The 13,621-nt window shown below is 35.4% G+C and overlaps 1 protein-coding gene across 1 annotated transcript in view; it reads right to left on the reverse strand.

Annotated features, from left to right (window-relative positions):
* CNTN4 (contactin 4) overlaps window positions 1–13,621 on the reverse strand; it is an 831,113-nt gene that overhangs the window by 723,200 nt on the left and 94,292 nt on the right. The gene's annotated exons all lie outside the window — the stretch shown is intronic.

Raw genomic sequence — 13,621 nt, forward strand, 5'->3', positions numbered from 1 at the left:
TGAGAATCAACAGAAAATAATTTCCAAAAAAAGTACATGACAAGGGGTTTTAAAATAATGAAAATATGAAAAATGGATTAGAAAGCATCCTGTGGTTTTTTGCGAGCTTTATGAATTTATAAAAGGGGGTGACAATACAAAAATAACAGACCAAAAATACTTTTCAAATATACATGGCATTATTTCTTTTCTAAAAGCTGCCAAGTAAAATACTGCTAAATAATTTTGTACCAGAGAGCATTTTTTTTCCTTAAGAAATGTCTGTTTTTTTCCCCTGAAGGCAAATATATACATGACTTTCCTAGGGATGAATGTTTATGTATGTATTTTGTATATCATCTAACCAAGTTTGGACTATAGATAACTTTACTCCTAAGACAATGTCATGAAAATTTCTCATATAATTGAAATATTTTATGTATATACACGCACATACATACATACAGATACACACCCACACAGATTGGCCACTCAGAAACATCTTAAATTATACATTTACTCTGAATTATATTTAAACATGGCAGAATTACCTGCAAAAGAAGTATTGAATTTTCTTGATTAGTCATAAATATATCATTAATTCATAAGTGTAGGCCACCCTTTGCTAGGCAGCATAAAAATTCATCTCTATATTAAATCTCTTGTGACTTTTTTTTTCAAATTAGTATCAGTAAATTTCTACAAGGTATGGAACAAGCAAGCGTTATTCATATTGTTAATATATTCAGGAATTTAATTTTTCTTTTTTTCAGAATCAAAAGCAGTCTCCTGTTCTTCTGTACATATTTTTTGATAGTGTCAAAATGATTATGATAAATGTAAGGAAATGTTGCCCATAGAATGGGGAAAATTCCATTCACAAGAATTCTGAATCATAAATACATCACCATGCATTTTATTTTAATAGATCCGCCAGATGTAAGTTTATGAGTTGGCTGCAAAAGTTCAGAGTGTACCTAAAAGCCTAAATTTATTTTTCTTACATTAAGGCCACCCACTGACATGAAGCAAAAGCTCTATTTACAACCATCGGAACTATTTATAACTCTAGCATATGCAGAATTAACAATAGCAGTTAAAATGATAATAATTTTAAACACACTGGTCATCAAAGTTTCATATTTTCTTTCCAAGTATTAACAGCATCATATACATATATATATATACACATACATATAATATATACATATACACACATATAATTATACCCATACATGTTCACAGAATGAAGATGGGGATTTCCTTAATGCAGTGGAATGGCACAGACTTGAAATGAAAAGTTATGCTAAAATTTTATTCATTAAAGTAGTAATTAGACTCATCTTGTTTAAAAATGAAAGTTCTGGGACAAGCTGTCTGTCTTCAGCTATGAGGTCAATTATTTACTAGCTGATTGGCCTTGAACAATTCACTTTATTGATATAAGCTTCCATTTAACTTCTAAAATGGGGGAAATAACATTATTTGGCACAGAAGAGCAACTGACAATGAAATAGCATCATGCAGAGTAGGCATTCAGTCCACTTCTGGGCACACAGTAAATCCAGTAGCACAGCAGAAGCAACAACATTAATAAGAGTCTCATACATTATGGATGGTCTGGGGAAGGGATAACAGTACACACAAAAAGCAAAGGAAGGACCTAAGACAGCACATGCTTCCAAATATTGTCTGTAACATCTAATGCTAGATTCACTCCTTTGATTTTCGAAAATGCTTCTGGGGGAACCCAGGTCAAGAGAACTCTCTTGGGTGGGCTAAAATATCATGGATGCATTTATCACATTAGTTAGCTGCCATGGAGCAAAGAATAATCCCAACAAGAAAGGAGAGTAGGATGGTAGGACTGGAAAAGCAAGGAGGAGCATCTGGTCTGAAAAAGACCTCTGCATCAATATCTCCTTAAAGAACTCTCCCAACTATAGCTACTGTGAGGGAGTTACAGCTACAAATCACCAATTAATGCTTGAGTTACAGTAAAAAAAATCAGATTGCCCTTGAGTTTTCAAACTGCAACACTGAGAGTTCCAGCCATGTAAAGGTGGAATTATTGTCTAAGAAGCCATTCTGTTGAGAGAATCAGAGAATGAAACAGATATTTGGAGATAAAGAGTAGAGATAATATGCACACTCCTGATCCTCCTGAGAAAAAGGGAGGGGATTGAAAATAGGGTAAAGGAGTACAAATGTTCATTCATGTCCTTGTGTTCATTTCCTCCGAATATATACCTAGTAATGGGATTGCTGGATCATATGACAATCCTATACTTAGCTTCCTGAGAAACTGCCAAACTGCCTTCTAGAGCGGTTGCACCATTCTACATCCCCACCAAAAGTGGATAAGTGTGTCTGTTTATTCACATCCTCTCCAGCACCTATCATTTTCTGTTTTTTTTTTTGTTTTTTTTTTTAAATAATAGCCATTCTAGTAGGTGTGAGATATCTCATTGCGGTTCTGATTTGCATTTCCCTAAAAACCGGGAGGTTGAATATCTTTTCATATGCTTTTGAGCCATTTGCATTTACTCTTCATAAAATTGTCTATCCATGTCTTTTGCCCATATTTTGACTGAGTTGTCTTTTTATTGCTGAGTTGCAAGACGTCTTTATATATTCTGGATATTAAACCCATATCTAATAAGTTGTTTCCAAATATCGTCTCCCTTTGAGTAGGCTGTCTTTTTACTTTCATGACAAAGTTTGTTAATGCACAAAAGTGTTCAATTTTTGAAGAGATCTCATTTATACAGTTGTTCTTTCATTGATTGCACTTTGGATGTAAGATCTAGGAAACCACCACCTATCACAAGATTCTTAAGATATTTTCCTCTAAACTTTTTATGGTCTTTAGGTCTTTGACTCATTTCCAGTTTTTTTTTTTTTTGTATGCTGTATGGCAGGGTCACATTTGTTTTTCCATGTGAGTAACCTGTATTGCAGCATCATTTACTGAATTTTTTTGTTTGTTTTGCTTGCTTTTTTGGGAAGTACATGGACTGGGAATCTAACCTGGGTCTCCCGCATGGCAGGTGAGACTTCTACCACTGAATTATCTATTCTTGCAACTCCACAAGTTAATTTTTGTATACAGCCTGAGACATAGGTCTTTTTACATGCTTTTGGATATGGATATCCAGTTTTCCAAGCATCATTTGTTGAAGAGGATGCCCTGTCCCTGTTAAGTTGTCTTGACTGCTTTATCATAGATCAATTGGCTACAGATGTGGGGGTCTACCTCTGAACACTCAATTTGATTCCAACTTTATGCCAGTACCATGCTGGTTTGACTACATGCTGTTTTGTTGTAATATGCTTGAAAGTCAGTAGTGTGAGATCTCCCATTTCATTTTTCTTTCTCAAGATATTTTTAACTATTTGGGGCATCCTACTCTTCCAAATAAATTTGATTATTGGTTTTCCTATTTCTGTAAAGTTGTTGGGATTTTAATTGGTATTAAATTGAATCTATAAATCAATTTGGGCAGAATTGACATCTCAATTTATCTTCCAATCCATGAACACAGTATGTCCTTTGATTTATTTAGGTCTTCCTTGATTTCTTTTAGCAAAGTTTTGTGTTTTTTTTTTGTGTGTGTATAGGTCTTTTATGTTCTTGGTTAAATGTACTCCTAAATATTGGATTCTTTAGATTACTACGGTAAATGGAAGTTTTTTTCTTGATTTCTTCCTCAGACTGTTGCTCAGATGTGGTCTGTCTCTCTAAGCCAACTCTGCAGGTGAAACCACTGCCCTCCCCACTATATGGACATAACTCTCAGGGGTGTAAATTTCCCTGGCAATGGGACCTGACTCCAGAGGACAAGCCTGCCCTGGCAGCATGGGAGTGAGAAAACCTTATCGACCAAAAGGGGGAAGAGAAATGAAACAGAAAGTTTCAGTGGCTAAGAGTTTTCAAATAGAGTCAAGAGGTCATTCTGGAGGTTATTTTTATGCAGTATACAGATATCCCCTTTCAGTTTTTGGTGTATTGGAGTAGCTAGAGGAAAATATCTGAAACTGCTGAACTGTAATTCAACAGCCTCGATTCTTGAAGATGAATGAATAACTTTTAAGGTGTGACTGTGTGATTGTGAAAACCTTGTGACTAACTAACTAAATAAATAAATAGGAGAGGATATGTAGGGGGTTATGGTGTAGGTTCTGGGCGCTCCTTTTCATTTTCATTTTTATTTTTATTCTTATTTTTACTTTTTTGTGGAGTAATGAAAATGTTCAAAAATCTACTGTGATGATGACTGCACAGCTATATGACAAATCTGTGAGCCACTAATTGTACAATTTGGATGATTATATGGTATATGAATATATAACATATCTCAACAAAATTACACTTAAAAAATACATAATCAGGGTGAGAATTATCCACAGCTCCTGTCTTTAAAGTCAGGCTTCCACCAAGTCAGGTTTTACCTAGTTTTCTGTACTTAAATGGCTATAGATTTGCCTAGCCTATGATTTCGATAGCCTTCTACTTAAAACTAACTTAAGTTATTCTACTTTGCAATTAAATGGCTGTCATTAAGAAAGCACGAGCCCCATGAAGCAAGCTTCTGTGGATAATATAATGCCCAAACTATGTGCATATGGACACTAATGAGAAAAATGGATGAGTAATAAGTGGAAACAAGCAAAATATTAGGCCTGCAATACCAGCCTCCTATATGCAAGGAAGTCTCCATATACAAATTTTCCTGGCTCATGAACACAAGTGACAGTTAACTCTTTCATTACTCTTATAAACCAAGCAGTTTTAATATTTGACATTTATCCATTTTTGAAAAAGTATTTAATAGGAGAAGAAAAAGAACAAGATCCCTGTCAAAATAAAACTACCACTTTTCTCTACCATCCCTCTCAAAAAAAAAAAAAAACTCACAAAATGTATGTGTAAAAGAGTAACAGAATGTTATTTTTAAATAATCTTGCAAATAAGTCATTGCATTTAAGGATCATAACAGAACTTGTGCTCCTGTAACATTTAGCATATGTCTCTAGCAGGACACTAATCACAATATATATATATGTTGGTTCATTTATCTTCGACATGCTACCCTTGTCTTTTATCATGGGGAATGATGTGCCTGTCGTATTTGTCTTACTCTTATGTTTGAACAGCCAAGACCCAAAACAAACAACCAGTCTCCCTAAATGTGTGCTGACTGAATAAATGGATCCAACCTACAATCTATCAAATAAAGGACATGTTTCAAAATAAGTTGGACATTCATAACTGTTTTTAAAAGGAAATTTCTAATGATGCCTAGGTTTATACTAAGAAAGTCCTGATTTTATACCTTAGAATTCTTCATTTATTTCTCATTGGCAAAAAGTCTGCAAAACTATACTCTTATTGGAGAAGGAAAATGATTTAGTTAAAGCTTCACAGCTCAGACGTGCCAGCATGAGCAGAGATGAACCAGGGAGACAGACACCTAACTCCACTCCTTGAAAGGAGATGAAGACAATAGTTTTCCTTAGCAAATTTTGGTGCTGCTTTACACAGAGAAAAAAAAAAACTCTCATAATGTGCAGGTTAGTGAGTTAAGTGATGTTTTTAGTATAGGTCATTAAAATAAGTAAGCTCTCTGGTTTGTTTTTAAGCTTAATATTCCATTATATGGATATACCATAATTAATTTAACCATTGCCTTATTGATAACTGTTCCATACTTTTACTATCATAAATAAATAATGCATTTACCCTTAAAAATTTAATGTTGCATTCTGATGCTTTAATTTCTGTGGTAGAGAGTACTAGAGGTGTGTTTGCTCAGCCAAAGAGAATAAACATTCTTATTAAAAAAAAAAAACAAACTCTGCATCATAATTTTTCCTTGAGCAGCTAATACTATCTTCTTGGAAAGAAAAATCCTTTCATTTCACTTATTAAATTCAGTTTCCTTATGCATAAATAAGCATAATAATTGTATCACTACCCTAATTGTATCATCACCATACTAATAATTGTAAAATTAATAATAATAATTGTATCAGCATCATAGTGCTGCTGTGAGATAATTTATGTAAAGAATAGTGTCTAGCTCATAATATGCATAATGTAAATGCTGGGCATAATATAATAATTACTTTAAAATTCTTAAAAATGAACTTTTCCATGTTCACTCATACCCACATCTTTTATATGCTATCATAAAAGAATATTAACTTATGATTAAATTTTAGTTACAGCTTTTACTAAAACTCTAGGAAAATCATATGTGAAAATAGACAGGAAATTATAAGCATGAACAAATGAATAAATGGATGGATCTCCATCTGCTCAGAATGCATGTTCCAGGAGTTTTGAAAAATTCAGTGGGTGTTGACATAAATGCACTGGCTATACTAAAATAGAAAGGAACCTGGAATTCATGAATGATTGCAGGGCTTCTTGACTAAAAGCAACCAGGAAGATGCAGCAGCTGGCAAGTCCTGAATCAGAGAGATGATTTACACTAGGGAACAAAAAAAAAATCCTGACCTAAACCCTTTCCAAATACTTCAGAACTAAAAGGTGTGTAGGTTATTTATTCAGGACAAAAACAAACCTTCCCAAGTGATCAGTAAAAGCATGATGTAAATTCTGATGTAAATGCTCAAAACAGCAGATGACACATCTCTAATGCTTTCAGCTCTCACAGACACATAGTATGTAAGATGCAAGAACAGGAGGGAGGAAATGATCTTTTCACTTTGCACACTGGGCTCAGATTTTCTTCTTTCTAAAATAAATGCATACATTAGATACAAATCTGTATCTGTATAGCTGTATATCTAGATCTATATTTGTAAGTACACAGATGTATATCTAGATCTATATCTACCTTTATATCTAGATAGATGTATATCTGATTCTACATCGATAGCCACATCTATATCCATATGAATATCATCAGTTGTAAGTCTCTTATACTTGTATTTAATCATGCTGCACAGTATGACTTTAAGTAATCAGTGGAGTGACATAGGCTCTGAAGTCAGGTATGAATGTGAGTTGTATTAATTACCTGATACCTGAACTCAAGCATGTTATTTAACAACTTACAGTCTTAGTTTCCTCAACGGCCAAAGGAATGAAAAATAATTACCCTGCAGGGTTACTGTAAAGATAAAATAAGAGAATGCAAGACAACTATTGGGTTTACAGAAAGCATTCAAAACATGGTATCTTTATTATTATTACATTATTTTAACATGTGAGGGTAACATGAGAAGAAAGAGATATCATTCAATATCTGGCCATATTTTAAAATTCTACTGCATATAAAGGACTTTTCCTTACATCTATTCTATTTTGTTCACATTTTTTTATGGCATTTTTCCATCACTGAATCTACAGGCATTTCTCAGGGGTATTTATTTCCTTCAGGTAGTTAAAACCCAACCTGAATTCTCTGTAGGAGGAAAAGGTCATGTAGATGTTAAATTATCGATATGTATTTCCAGAATTTCCATTAGTGCTGCTTGACATAATTTACTATTAACATTAGGGTTATTAAAATAATAGTAAGCAGGAGATTACATGTAAATGCACTTTTCAATACGAAGTGGGATGCGTGTCTAATCGTGCTGTCTAGCTACACAGAAACAAATGGTCATTTGATTCTTTTATCATTAGCACAACAAATAATATTAACCACACAGATCCCTAATGGGTTCCCCCACACACACTCAAAAGTAAACAACAATACAACATAATACATACCAGGCTTTTGAGTTATTAAGAGATAATCACATCCTTGGGACTTTCACTGGGTACAATAAGTGGCATCACTAGGATATGATTATCTTTCGATAACAAGGGTCCCTGCAGTTTTCACAAAGTGAGAAAGAAGTCATTACCGTAGGGAAAATGCATTTATTTTACTGAAACATAAAGCTGACACTTTAAGCTAATGAACAGTGGCTATCCACGAGACGACAGTGTTACACAGGGTAGGAGGTTTTGTATCATGATTACACACACCATCACCGTGAAGAGTATGGTTTGAAAAGCCATTTTCTAGAAGACTAATTTCTGGGGTATTCAGTACAAAATAAACAGGGATGGGAGATGCGTAAGAGCATAGAGATCTATGAATCTGTTTACGACAGGGAAGGGACTGAGAATAGCAATGGGAATGGCTTATGCTGCTCATCCGCTGCAAGGTTAGAACCTTGAGAGTCTGAGCTCCACCAGTCGCCCTGATGTAACATAATTAGAGCAGCTCACATGAGGGCCTAAAGACAGATGTACCGGTCTCCATGAGGTCCCAGGACAAAGAGCCAGAGACAGCAAAATAGGAAACTGCGGCATGTGGTTACAGAATTAAGAGTCCAAGACCAGGAAACAGGAATGAGTCTTTGACACCGCCCTCAAGATAAGAAAAAAGTCTTATACACAAGATGGGAGCTTAATTGGAGGGCAAGCAAAATCTTCTCACCTAAAATGACTCTGAACTATGGTATTTTCTAATCTTCCTAATTCACAAAAGCTAGATGGAAGTTAACTCTACTTGAATTTCTGTTTTCTTATCAGATAAAATGATTAAATAAAAACTCCCCTAGAGTTACAGGGAAAATTATAGAAATAGTTTGAAAGCACTCTGCAAAATATAAAACATTCTATCTTTGTCAGATAGTAGCATTATCACTATTTGGAGAGATTGCTCACAAAAGCCTTAAGATGAGGTGAAAATACATAATAGCTCAAAGGTTCAGCCCGTGATACAATTTCACTTTATTTGTAAGAGATAATGAAAGCCCAGAACTTCTGGAGAAGACGGTGGGAAGGAGCTCCAGGACTCACTCCTCCTCCAAAAACAGCTAGTCAGAGGCACACACCCTGAAACAGCTGTTTGGGGGCTCTGGAGGCCAGCAGAACACTGTACAGCATCCAAGGAAGAGTGGAGCAAAGGGGCTAAGAAACTACAGCAAATAACTATGAGTAACTCACTCCATGGCAGCTGCTGGCCCATCCGCCACTCTCGGATAAGCTGCCTCAGGTCCAATCCCTATTTGGCTGCTGTAGATGGAGAGGGACATGGAAGCCCTCGGCCCCAAGAACAGGGGAGGGAGGGTGAATACAACTGAGTAACAATCAGGGATTTTGACTACTGAATTTGGCTCAGTGGATCCTGGCTCAAAACTGCCATCCAGAACAGGGACACTGTGGTCGTTCTATCAACCCTACCCTAACAGGGGCAAAGGCGGGAGAGCTTTAAAGACACTGGGACTCCTGAGGTCTGTAGGGAAAAGTTTTTGAAGAGTTCTATCTACTGGGAAGGCCAGAAATGTGCAACTTTCAGGAGATGTCAAAAAGGCATTTGGGTGTCTTTCCTGATTCTTTCCCCAGGGCTCTTTGAAACTGGTCTGTGCCCCATTTGTGGGTCCCTGGCCTTGTTTTGGGTGGGGATATACAGACTTGGTAAAGTCCTTTCTGGGGTAACCCTCCAGGCAAAAGCAGCTAGAGGCAATGAAAGGAGAATTTTCTTTAAAAAAAATAGATAAAACAAAACAAACAGATAAAAATTCCCAGAGAAGGAACAGAGGAAAGGAAGCTTTATCTTGGAGGTAAAACAATAGCACAAATGGTACTTAAAAATTGTACCACCTACCTAGGGCAAGAATCAAACAAAGAAAGAAAAAAAAAAGAATCAAAAAGAGAAGTGAGGGAAAAATATGACCAGTTAAACACAGGCAATTCAAAAAGCTCCACAGTAAGTTGAAGTCAGTGACAAAGAGGAGCCCTAACACAAAGCCAATCAACATAAAACCCAAGGGAAGAGAGAAACTGACATTCAGAGCAAATTCATCAAGACAATCAGATGCCTGAATATAAAAAAAAAATTACAATCCATACTAAGAAATAGGAACATACGGTCGAGTCAAAGGAAACAAAACTATGGAGAAGACAAAGAATTTGGAGCTAATCAAACATTTTCAAACAAATCCCCTAAATAAATTCAAGGAGATGCAACAAAATCAATAGCTCTTCTTCACAGCCTTTCGTTCTGCACTGTGCTTCATTCCTGGTGCTTGGTGAGTCAGCTCTCAACTCCAGGAGCTCTTATTAAAAATGTTCTGATAACTGTATGCAGTGATATAACAGGATGTGGAAGTAAAGGAAATAGTCTGGAGGTCTAAGGAACTTAAAGACAGAAAATCTGGACATGGTCATAAGTGAACTTGTACGTGAGAGAAACCATGCTAAGGGTTCTGAACAACAGCAATTTCAACACTGAAAAACAGGGGTATAAATAGAGAATTTCACCGTTATCAAAAATGTGGTCATAGCCCTTCTGGTGATGTACACTATAGTGTAAATTTTGTGGACATTTTCATTTTAATTGGTGTGTATTTATATTTATTGCTTATGTAAATATGTATATATTTATTTTTAAGTTTATTGTCCGGGTATGACAAATTTTACTTCTATTTATATTATCATAAAGTTTCTTCCTATCTACATGTTTAAACATCCAGTAGATTAAGGGATATGTTAAATAAACATTAATAGAGATGGTATGTAGCTATCTTATGCTGAATGTGGTATATTAGATTAGCACTTTACCATGTTATGATTATGCTATGCAAATGTTCAGAATTTGCGAAATACTGGTATATGACAAGAGGGAATTCTAAATGAATAATCAGATTTAACAGCTCAGAATAGGGAGATACCAGATATGGTCCCTGCCTTTTGTAAGGAATATCTAATTACTCTGACTCCCTGGACAAGGAATACTGTTTCACTATTGCACTTGAGAATGTGCATCCTTTTCCACATGCACATGCATGGCTACTAGTAGTCTGTAAATGGTGTATATTACGGTTTTCTTTCAAGACACAATAACAACCACAATTTTTAAAGTGAGACAAATCTGAAAAAGAGAATAAAATATAAAGCATGGCTTGGCTTTCCTCCCCAAGGAAGGGGATATCAACTCATGCAAAGGTCAAGAGCCAGATGAACAACTGCTGCTGAACTATAAAATGAATCTTAAAGATTGGTATACGTTTAGAATATCATCGAATGTTTTATTATAACCATGAAGAATGGAATACTAATTTAACAGCTTAAAAGGGAGGAAAGAAATTATATTTTACAACTTACTGAATTGATCTATACATACAATAATTTCCAGGATTGATTTCCTGCCTAATTTTGAAGTAAATAACAGCTATCAGTTTGGCAATCCATGCACAAGTATGTGACAGATTCAAACATTTCGTATCCAGGGGAAATTTCTTTAGCCTTCCTGAAAGAAATATGATGAGTGTGCAAATGCCTACACATGCATTTACTTAAGGATTATTCCAGGATTCTATAATTCTATACTAATGTGATGATGAAATTTCCTTGAATCATTATAAATCAGTTATGGCTTAACTATAGTCTATAGGTTTAAATTTACATTTAAAACACTTTCGAAATTATCTTGGTATCTTACATATTTATGGGTAAAAAAGTGTTTTAAAAGGAGTTCAGGTATATTAGAGCATGTTGAAGAGGTGAGAGTAAAGGCTTTAGAATTAGAAAAATCCAGGCTCAAATTACCTACTACCTCACTTACTAGCTGATTTCCACATGTGTAAATAGAGGCCATAACACCTTTATCCCCAGGACTTACACATGGTTCTAATTAAAAAATACTAACACTCACTCCTACTCTAACTTCAAAGGAGACTTCCATTAACTCATTCTGTCTTTCTGAGGCACCAAGCAACTGGACTAAATAAGTTCCCAGACTGAAGAGATGATAGAAATCAATGCTCAATTTCTCCTCCTCTTATTGTTGCTATATGCTAAAGTATAATTTCTCAGGGTAAGCCTAACTCCCTAAAATAAATGCTCGTTTTTTTTCACTCTGTACTAACATTTTCCCAAAATCATAGCTCAAAATATTGTAGAATGAGACTTAAATATTTTTATAAGACACTTCTACCAGTAAAAATAACCATACACCCTAAATTATGTATTTTTATTTGTAAAGTATAAATATATACATGTACCACTATGCCATTAAGTTATGTACATTATAAAATATAAAGAGATTGTTTATATCAATAGAAGTTCTCATCATTTTACCACCCTTTAATGGATACCCTTGTCTATCATCCGTTATGTGTGCTGACCACTGGAGAGACCTTTGTAGAGAAACAAAACACACAAATACACGGAAAAATCGAAGACTTCCAAGTTTTGGCCATTTTGGGATAATGAGTGTCACATTTAATCTACTGATACAAATGTAAAAATGGACAAAATATATGGGGAAACTATTTCAAGCATAGGGCTTGAAATAGACAGCATAGGGCTGTCATCCTCAGAAGAAATGAAACAGTAGGTGAGCTCCCCATTCACCGGGATTTCCTACCTGCAGGCACTTTCCCAACCACTGGGAAGGGAAGTGGAGTCAAAACTGAAAACAGTGGTCTCCTGAAAAAAAGTGGAGAACATATTGGAGTCGAGGGCTATTTGGCATTTTTTGGGGGGAGGGGGTTGCAGGTCCGGGAATCAAACCCAGGTCTCCCACATAAAAGGCGGGCATTCTGACCACTGAACTACCTGCGCACCCTATTTGGTATCTGGGATTTACAAGGCTGGGAACTGGAAAGGAAGGAGCTTCTCAGAGTAGGATTTCTAGACATCTCCACAGGGATCCCCTGGGGCTGAATACTAAGATGGACATGCAAAGGGAGGGTTCCACAAGGTCTGACAGAAAAGGACCACCAAGGGCTGTGAGCTGGACAGTTTCTGCAGCTTTCATTGGAGTTCCTAACAGCCAAAGTGGAAAGAAGTTGATAAAGAATCCAGGTATTCAACTGAAATCATTAAAAGACTATACACTTTTAAAATTAAGAACCCAAAGAGGTTTGATGATATGGCTACTACATCTATAGGCTTTTATGATATTAGAAACTGAAAATGAAACTTCTAAAATATTCACTTCATTTAAGAAAAACAATAAGCCCATTATATGTTAACATGTTTTATGGAAAATAACTATTTTATTTGAAACAAAAAACAGTGAGAAGAGTGAAATAGTTCTAACAATTTCAAAATACAGTTTATTCTCCCATCTGCGTCTGCATTCAAATTACATGATCTCAAACCTCATGCAGTTTAGGGAAAACTCCACCATACATTTGTGAGACAGTGAGAGTAACAAAGACAAACAACATTATTATTATTATTATTATTATTATTATTATTATTATTATTATTATTATTATTATTATAAAATCGTTGACCTCATGGAATACTTAAAACTCTTGGCTAACCCCCAGGGTTCCCTGTGCCAGACTTTGAGAACTATTGTCAAAGGATGTTTTTGAAGCAGACAAAAGAAACAGCTCACCCAAAACAGGGAGATGAAATAAATAAGAAAAACTTTGTGAGTAAAAATTTAGGGAAGATATTCATAAGGAAATTTCAGCTTAATTCTCTCTTTAAAAAAAAAGTACTAAATAAAGTATCCCTGCTTTGGGAGGAATCATTCCAAGTGATTTTGGTTGTGGGGTCTGAGAGTGGGAAGGGATTTGGTGACTGAGGCTGACCCATCCCCCTGAAAAAGTGCATAAGCCAGAACAACACATAAGTCCCGAGGGGACTCCA

This window comes from Tamandua tetradactyla, chromosome 15 (genome assembly GCF_023851605.1).
Source record: "Tamandua tetradactyla isolate mTamTet1 chromosome 15, mTamTet1.pri, whole genome shotgun sequence".
NCBI classification, from domain to species: domain Eukaryota; kingdom Metazoa; phylum Chordata; class Mammalia; order Pilosa; family Myrmecophagidae; genus Tamandua; species Tamandua tetradactyla.